This window comes from Homarus americanus, unplaced genomic scaffold (genome assembly GCF_018991925.1).
Source record: "Homarus americanus isolate GMGI-L3 unplaced genomic scaffold, GMGI_Hamer_2.0 scaffold9083, whole genome shotgun sequence".
Taxonomy (NCBI): domain Eukaryota; kingdom Metazoa; phylum Arthropoda; class Malacostraca; order Decapoda; family Nephropidae; genus Homarus; species Homarus americanus.
In genome coordinates, this window is record NW_024746953.1 from 45,005 (window position 1) to 55,180 (window position 10,176).

Here is a 10,176-nt window from a genome sequence, read left to right on the forward strand (position 1 = left end):
TGTGTGTGTGTGTGTGGGTGTTATGTGTGTGGGTGGTATATATGTGTGTGTGCTGTGGTGTGTGTGTGTGCGCTGTGGTGTGTGTGTGTGTGTGCGCTGTGGTGTGTATGTGTGGGTGGTGTGTGTGTGCTGTGTGTGTGTGTGTGGTGTTTGTGTGCTGTGGTGTGTGTGTGTGTGCTGTGGTGTGTGTGGGTGTGTGCTGTGGTGTGTGTGTGCTGTGGTGTGTGGGTGTTGTGTGTGTGTGTGTGTGCTGTAAGTGTGTGTGCTGTGGTGTGTGGGTGTTGTGTGTATGTGTGTGTGTGTGTAATAATAATAATAATAATTAACGGTTTATTGAAAAAATTCTGCAGCCCTAAGGCTGAAAATATACATTGGACATAAATGACTTATTACATACATTGGTGGTTTAACAAAAGCCTTCATTAGAGAAAGGTAAAGGAACATACAGTGAACATACAGATTAATGTAGGTGTTGAACAGCAAACTCGTAGTGTAGTAACTCCCTCCCAGATGGTGTTAGGAGGAACTCACGTGGTGTAGTAGTTCCCTCACGTGGTGTTATGAGGGACCTGGCGTGGTGTAGTAATTCCCTCGCAGATGGTGTTATGAGGGGCCTCACGTGGTGTAGTAATTCCCTCACAAATGGTGTTATGAGGGACCTCACGTGGTGTAGTAATTACCTCACAGAAGGTGTTATGAGGGACCTCACGTGGTGTAGTAATTACCTCACAGATGGTGTTATGAGGGGCCTCACGTGGTGTAGTAACTCCCTCACAGTTGGTGTTATGAGGGGCATCACGTGGTGTAGTAATACCCTCACAGATGGTGTTATGAGGGGCCTGACGTGGTGTAGTAATTCCCTCACAGATGGTGTTATGAGGGACCTCACGTGGTGTAATAATTCCCTCACAGATGATGTGATGAGGGACTTGACGTGGTGTAGTAATTCCCTCACATATGGTGTTATGAGGGACATGTGGTGTAGTAATTCCCTCACAGATGGTGTTATATGAGTGAGGTGTGGTCTTAGGCCTTCCTATCGTAGACGGATTAACACATCGCTGGTTGTTGTTGGGTCTCACGGGCCATTATCACTGGGTACCTGGGACCTCACTGTGTGAAGGTTAACTTGGGTACGACTGTTACTGTTGAGTTGTTCTCACTGACTTAAGCACTGTTCACCACTGTTCACCTCTGTTTAACACTGGTTCCATTCCTTTCCTAAATGAAATTGTAACTTCTGGCGAGAACTTGTTGATATTCCGGTGGGGAGGAGGGTTCAGGGGAGGGTTGGTATGGGCCAACAACAGTTGACCTGGCTGCTCCGAGAGGAGCGCCAGGTACGTCTTGACCCTTCGGTGGTCAAGGATGTGTGTGTGTGTGTGTGTGTGTGTGTGTGTGTGTGTGTGTGTGTGTGTGTGTGTGTGTGTGTGTGTGTGTGTGTGTGTGTGTGTGTGTATCGTGCTATGGTGTGTGTGTGTGTGGTGGAGTGTGTGTGTGTGTGTGTGTGTGTGTGTGTGTGTGTGCTATGTGTGTGTGTGTGTGGGTGTGTGTGTATGGTGTATGTGTGCTGTGGAGTGTGTGTGTGTGTGCTGTGGTGTGTGTGTGTGTGTGTGTGTGTGTGTGTGTGTGTGTGTGTGTGGTGTGTAGCATGCTGTGGTGTGTGTGTGCTGGGGGTGTGTGTGCTGTGGTGTGTGTGTGTGCTGTTGAGTGTGTCTGTGCTAGGAGTGTGTGTGCTGTGTGTGTGTGTGTGTGTGTGAAAAGCCGTATGTGCTGTGGTGTGTGTGTGTGCTGTGGGAGGTGTGTGTGGCTGGGTGTGTGTGTGTGCTGTGGTGTGTGTGTGGGCTGTGGAGTGCGTGTGTGGTGTGTGGAGTGTGTGTGTGGTGGCTGTGGAGTGTGTGTGTGCTGTGGTGTGTGTGTGTGTGTGTGTGCTGTGGTGTGTGTGTGCTTGTGTGTGTGTGTGTGTGCTGTGGTGGGTGTGTGTGTGCTGTGGTGTGTGTGTGTGTGTGTGTGCTGTGGAGCCAATGTGTGTGTGTGTGTGGAGTGTGTGTGTGTGCTGTGTATGTGTGTGTGGGGTGGCGTGTGTGTGTGCTGTGGGTGTGTGTGTGTGTGTGTGTGTGTGTGTGTGTGTGTGTGTGTGTGTGTGTGTGTGTGTGTGTGTGTGTGTGTGCTGTGGAGTGTTTGTGTGTGTGTGTGTGTCTGTTGCAGTCTGTGTGTGTGCGTGTGTGTGTGTGTGTGTGTGTGTGTGTGTGTGGTGTGTGTGTGTGTGTGTGTGTGTGTGTGTGTGTGTGTGTGTGCTGTGGAGTGTGTGTTTGTGTGTGTCTTGTGGAGTGTGTGTGTGTGCTGTGGTGTGTGTGTGTTTGCTGTGGAGTGTGTGTGTGTGTGTTGTTACGACCGTGTCGTATTTTTCTATTATTTTTTATTACATGGTTCCATGTTCTTCCATATTATTCCTGTAATGATGTGTTATATTTACTATTATATATTCTAGTCACCTTACCCTGTGCTGTTGAGGTTTTAACTGTTATTATTTGTTCAAGCCCATCTTATTTCTTCATTTAGTATTGTAACAAGCATTCTTTGTTTCTCTAACGACCATCTGCATCGTTAAACGACCCATGTTTCACCAGCGTGTCTCATTGGCGGGAACCGACCCTATATATAGTACTCCACCAGCAGACTGAGTTCAGTCCAGTCCTCTTGTCATTCAGTTCACGTTCTTTTGAGTGATACCCGTCACCTATTACTTATACTTATTTTATTTCTCTGTTGTTCCTGTTGCCACCAATGTGGTATATCTATGTGAGTACCTATTCATGTCTCTTATGCGTCCACCAGTGCTTGCTTAGTTACATTTAAGTAATTCAGTGTTGTTTCACGATAGTTAATTTCAGTGTTAGTTATTTTATATGTTTATGTAGTGTTAACGTAATCCAGTGCTTTATTTTTATATGTTTAAGCAGTTCTTTTGATGTTTCGATGTTTTAGTATCATTTGTGTCTTAAAAGTTTCCATAGTGAATCAATTTGTTGTGATAGCCTACGAGGCTCTTTATTGTGTTAGTATTTAATTTAATTAAATTCTTAAGGGTTTACTTTATTTATTTTTATTCCCTTTTGATTTACTTCACTTTTCTTTTTGTTTGGTCACACTTAGAACCTGGATATTAAAGTAAATTAAGAGACGTGGAGTGTGTGTGTGTGTGTGTGTGTGTGTCCTGTGGAGTGTGTGTGTGTGTGAGTGTGCTGTGGTGTGTGTGTGTGCTGTGGAGTGTGTGTGTGTGTGTGTGTGTGTGTGTGTGTGTGTGTGTGTGTGTGTGCTGTGGAGTGTGTGTGTGCTATGGTGTGTAATAATAATAATAATATTAATAATGATAATTAACGGTTAATTAAGATAACATGGCAGCCCTGAAGGCTGAAAATATACAATGAACAGAGGTGATAGGTAACATATGGTGAAATAGGGGAGTGGGTCACTTGATTGACAAAAGCTTTCAATTCAAATATATAATAAACGAGTCAACATATAGATTAACTATAGATCTGGCAATGTTTGAACTGGACTTGTAAACATTCTTGTGACCTAATGTAGATAGAACGCAGAGGGTCAGCGTAGATGGTGTTAAATCTGAGTGGGACTGTGTAACCAGTGGGGTTCCCCAGGGGTCAGTACTAGGCCGACTCTTGTTCATAATCTACATAAACGATCTAGATACTGGGATCAGCAGTGACATAAGCAAGTTTACGGAAGACACCAAAATAGGGGGGCAGATTAATTCAGGGCATTATGCAAATGCACTACAGGAGGATTTAAATAATCTGCAGGGGTGGTCAGAAAAATGGCAAATTAAATTCAACACCAGCAAGTGCAGCGTACTTAATATTGGAAGAACAAATACTGTCAATGTATACAGCCTTAACAACATCAACCTAGAGAAGTCGACTTGTGAAAGAGACCTAGGGGTACTTGTAAACCCGGACCTACGGCCTAGAAAACAGTGCGTTAATGTTCGAAATAAGGCAAACAGAGTATTGGGTTTTATATCTAGAAGTGTAAGTAATAAGAGTGTAGAGGTCTTATTGCAACTATATCTCGCGCTAGTCAGGCCGTACCTCGATTATGCGGTTCAGTTCTGGTGCCCTTATTATAGAATGGATATCAATTCACTAGAGTCGGTGCAGCGAAGAATGACGAAAATTATTCAGGGACTTAGAAACCTTCCATATCAGGATAGGTTAAAGAAACTAAACTTGCTTTCCCTAGAAAGACGCAGAGTGCGGGGAGATATGATAGAAGTATTTAAGTGGGTGAAAGGAATCAATAAAGGCGATATAGATAAAGTTCTTATAATATCCGAGCAAAGGATTTAAGTTGGATAAGTTTAGTTTTAGGAGGGAGATAGGAAGGAACTGGTTCACAAATAGGGTGGTGGACGAGTGGAACAAGCTTAGCAACTTTGTAGTAAGTGCTGGAATGCTGGAAAGTTTTAAAAGGAGGCTGGATAGATTCATGGATGATAGAGAGTGGTAGTAACTCTCGACCGGAGCTGCCATGCACAGGCCAACCGGCCTATTGCAGACTCCTTATTTTCTTATGTTATGTTATGTTATGTTATGTTATGTTATGTTATGTTATGTTATGTTGGCGCCCACTGTCTGGATGGCCGTTGCGTCATACCTGGGTGTTAATCCGCTACCTCACTACAGCTACAGATGCAGCACGTGGTCTGGGAAGGTCCTTCAGCTCACACAGGGTGTTGGAGATGGTTCTTGTTCCTCATGTTAAGTTAGGAATTCATAATTCCTCACCTGGGTGGAGTAGGGAGATCTCATTTCTCTCCTGATGTAGTTTGGAGTCTTTCTTGGCTCTTCATCCAGTGTTGGTGGTGGTGAGTGAACGGCGGAATGGATGTGTCTGGTCCAGTCAGGTCAACATTGACCGCTAATCACGATTGTCGCTGTAACGGTTGTTTCTTTGTTTCGAATTGAAATTGTCACTTTTGTATATCAGTTGTGGGTTGATCGTCAATCTTTGCACTGTACTGTTGGTGGGAGGATGTTGATAAACACAGATGGGGAGGAGATGGGGGAAAGGAAAGCCCGACAAATCAGGCTGGTAGCTGTCTCCATGGTCAAGAGACCACGGGCGTGTAGTGGATACTCTCCCCTACAACTGCCACTGCCGTTAGTCGCTGATCAGCCGAACCCGCGACGAAGTTTCTGTGACAAGCCTAGCCGTCTAGACTCGTTGCCGGGTCGGCCACCCGGCGTGTTTCTCTGCCAAGCCTTTCCGTCTAGACTCGCAAGGGGGGAGGCCACCAGCGACGCTTACTTCCGGTCTTACTTCCGGTGGATGTGTATATAAGCTCACAGCCTCGCCATGAAAGGCATTTGCTAAAGCCTGCCAGCCTGTCTCTAACCGTTGACGACCCGAACGAAAACGACCACCTCACCACCATTACTCACACACCCGGGAAGCTCGTTTCAGACAACGCCCTTTCTGTGCCTCCCCACTGATCAGGGGTGACTCTTGATCAGAGGCGGCCCTGATTGGGAGATCTGTAACGGCTTTCTGCAGCGGACTTGGGCCGCGATCCCACTGGTGTTACTTGCACCAGTGGCTGCTTTTCTTTGACCTTCCTTCTTTTTCGCTCTGGCCTGGGGACCTGCACCCTAGAGGTGTATTCGTCCTTGGGTCCCCCCTGTAACTGTTCACCCCCACTGTAGGAGATTGTGAACACGAAAGGGGGTAGGAGCGGAACCCATCCCTCAGCCGAGCCTTCCTGGGAAACCGTGATCGTGCGGGTCCACCTAGGAAGGGGGTCGCAATCCTTAATCCACCCCCCCCCCCTGAATAGGTACACTTTAAGCTCGCGCCTATAAGTGAGCACTCACCAACAATAGGGAAATAGGTTCCCCTAACGGGGCTTCTGGGTGAGTGACACAGGAACCACTCCATGACCACTTGACCAGCAAGTGGCGGTGGGGAGTGCTGTAATTCCTGTGTTTAGGTTGCTCGCCCGGAATAGGTAAGGTGCCTGTAACTTCCGTAAAACCACAACAAGACTGATGCCACGGAGAACGACCAAAGCAAATGACTAGGACAACTGGAAACAGGATACGGGTACGCTCCCACCAGGGAGGCGTATCCGATAAACGCAAGGAGGAACTGGGCATACTACTATGTGCCCAGCTAAACATCAAATTCGCCGCCTTGATCGAAACAAAGGACTCCTTCATAGTCCTGTGCCTGGAAGAAAGGGATGTAGACAATATGCTCTCTGCCGATTCAACAAAGAAATTAAAAGAACGGGGATTTGAAACAGTAATACCACCACAACTACGTGCAAAAAAATCCGTAGTAATTAAAAGGGTAGATACAAATATACTGAAAGAAACACCAAGCTACATTGCAAACAATATAGAAGAGAAGAACCCATGGGCCAGAGTTGAGGAGGTGGTGCTAATGCCTGGTGCTCCCACCATGATGAAGGTCAGGTTTGGAGAGATCTCCATGGCACAAAAAGCCTTAGAGAGTGGACTCTGTATCTCCCACTACCATCTGTCAAAACAACAAATTGAGCAGGAGGAATTTTACGCATGAACACCGTGTTGGAACTGCTATAAATACAATCATCTAGCAATAAACTGTCCCCAAAAAGATAAGAAGTTCTGCTCCGAATGTGCAGCAGAGGGCCACACACTCAGAGAATGTAGTAATAAAGATAACCCCAAATGCCTGAACTGCAATGGGGACCACCGAACACTAGCAGCACGCTGTCCCATAAGGAAAGAAATAATCTGGAATCTGAGAGAAAAAGAAAAGACAAATAAGAAGATAGAAACAGACCCTAACAAGACATATGCAGCAATTGCAAAGCTGCAAGATACCACCTCCAAAGTACTGAAGAAAGCCAAAGAAAATCCCCTCATGCAACCTACATACCTCAATCTGAGCGAAGGATTACCTTTCACAATTCTAACCAGTATTATTCATGCACACATCAACAACATTGCAAAACCAGGATCCTTTGGAAAAACGATCAGGGAAATGTTTGCTGCAAACAATCTGCCGGAGGTGAAATTTCCAGACGACGCCCCCTCAACAGAAATATTTAGAATTGTCACCGAGAATAGCCTAGGAATAACCAAACCACAGGAGCACACAACCAAACTAGGCACAGAAGAAAACGTCATGGAAATAGACCCTATCAGTCAACCAGTTACACCACACCACAAATCAGATTCCACAACTTCAAACAGAGAAACAACAACCTGCAAAAGCTGACCCAACCAAAGCGAAATCAAGAAAAGAATCCCACTCTGGCCGTCGTGCCCCCCCCCCATCTTCACCAAGCGATGTGCAGCCAGCAGACCTAGGCAATGAGATCGGTATCCGCTTCTACTCAGTCAACACACCACCTACAATAACAAATGATAGACTTCTGCAGGAAATCAAGGAAGGCACAGTCAAATTCACCTACGAAGATATCTGAGTAGAAGAATCCTACATAGACCAATTGATAAATGCAGGACTAATAAACACCAAATATAACAAAATTGAAAGAGTAGATATAACTAAGTTTAAGAAAATCAGAACGGGACTAAAGGAGGAAAGGAATAGACACTCGCCAGGAGATACACGAGCCAGCAAACACCCTACACCAAGTTCTCGGGATCCACGACTACTCAAAACAAATCATTAAAGATGATTCAACACAACGTCCTTGCCTGGACTCTGACGAGGAAAACAGAACTTACTAACATATACAGCACAATAGACCCAGACATCATCCTTATCAACGCACATGGTCGGAAAAACAGTGACAAAATCAAGATCTTTAACTACCATGTACCTCAAATTAACATACACGACGAACCACATGACGGAATAGCAATAGCTATAAAACGCAACATACAATACAAAATCATTGAAACTTTCAAAGTAACTTTCTTGCAGCCGAAATAAATACAACAAGAGGCCCAATAACTATTGGAACTTCATATCTAACATTCAGAAGGCCAATATTCCCTACAAGGGACATCTTAAAACTGATGAGGCAAAACAATCCAGCATACTTCATAGGAGACCTCAATGCTAAGCACACAACCTTAGGACACAATATCAGAAACCCAGGAGGAAAAATCCTCCATGCTCTCATCGAATACGGGACAATAACACACCTTGGGCCCGACTTCGCAACTTACGCATCAGCCGGTAACTCTGGGAAACCAGACATTGTTTTAACCAATAGGCATCACCATCTAAACGTACATCTAAAAGCTGGACCCACAACAACCAGTGATCATCTACCCATAATAGCAACTCTATCCACATCCCCGATACAAATTCCATCAATCCTAAGATTTTCACTTAATAGAGCAAATTGGGAAAAATTTAAATCGGATCTTAGCAACAACGAACCAACACTACTGTACAACAAAGACACAACAGATATTGACAAAACACTGGATACATGGTACAATGAAGTAATCACAGCAATGAAAAACAACATATGAAGAGAAAATGATCCAAACTAGATTCACCAATCTATATGAATACACAAAAACACACGGGTGGAGCAATGACAACAGAATATTATACAGGAATCTAAAAGAAGAACTGAAAGACATAAGCAAGAACAAACACAATGAAAAATGGAACAAACTGATTCAGGATACACAAGCAGACTACAGAAATCCAAAAGCATTCTGGAAAAAAATAAAAATCCGAATGGGAACTAATTCAGAAGAAACTAGCTACATAAAGGACAAAAACGGTAGAAAGGCAACAGAACCACACGATAAAGAATCATTATTTAGAGAATACTGGAAAGACATATTCAGAATCAACGACGAAGACAATAGAAGCTTCTACCAAGAAACAGAACAGGCAACAAGAACATATTTGAGCCAGAACACAGAGAAATGGAAACCTACCAGGAAAATCAACCTCAATTCATTAAACATTAATAACCCAATAATTGCTCCATTAACTCAAAATGATATTGAAAAAACAATAGCAAGCTTTAAGAACAAAGCACCTGGCATAAGCCAAATTAATAAAATCGTACTACAAAACATTCCTCAGTCTATGATCGAACAGCTTAAAGATATATATAATGCCTCACTTGCAACTGGCTTCTTCCCTACCAAATTTGAAATAGCCAAAATCAGACTCATCCCGAAAGCAAGAAAGAACCATACCCAAGCAGAGAACTAACTACAGACCTATCTCACTACTGGAAACACCCGGTAAAATATTGGAAAAAATAGTCAACCTCAGACTCAGAAATTTTCTAGACTAAGAAAACAAATATAACCCGAGATAGCACGGCTTTCGAAAAAATCGAGGAACCAACACAGCAATAACACTAATATACGAATCAATTGCAAACGCTGCAAGCAACAGAGACCAATGCAATACAATTCTAAGAGATGTGTCAAAAACATTTGATAAAGTCTGGCATGAAGGACTGAAGTTGAAAATAATCAAATTGGACATGCCTACCAATATCACAACACTACTATGCAATTTCTTAGACAACAGAAAGGCCAAATTAATCATCGACAACCGTGTAGGACAAACTTTCAACCTTCATAGTGGAGTTCCCCAAGGCAGTAATATATCGCCGACATTATACACTGTATACACGGCAGATATGCCGCAACCACGGCAATCAGAATATATAGCATACGCAGATGATGTCACACAGATAGTCAGGTACCCAGGAAAAGCCAAACAAATGATGGCCATTAGAACAAGCAGAGAAATAGAGATAATAAATAACTATGAACGAAAATGGAAGATAAAAACCAATGTCCAAAAACTCAAAATAATTCACATCGCAAAAACAAACCCCTACCCTATTATTGTCAACAACCAACAAATACCATATGCTGCCAACGGAAAAATATTAGGACTCAAGATAACCAGAAACGGAATAATTCCCCACATCAATGAAAGAATAGCTATGGCAAAATCACAACTTACAAAGCTCAGAAGATTCCGCCAATTAAACACCAACAGGCAATTGCACAATTGCACCTATACAAAGCACTGATCAGACCACACTTAGAATACCCTCCGATACCTCTGAACACAATCGCAAGAACAAATCAACTTAAATTTCAAGCAGTGCAAAATATAGCCCTCAGAAGAGCGGCAAAACACCAA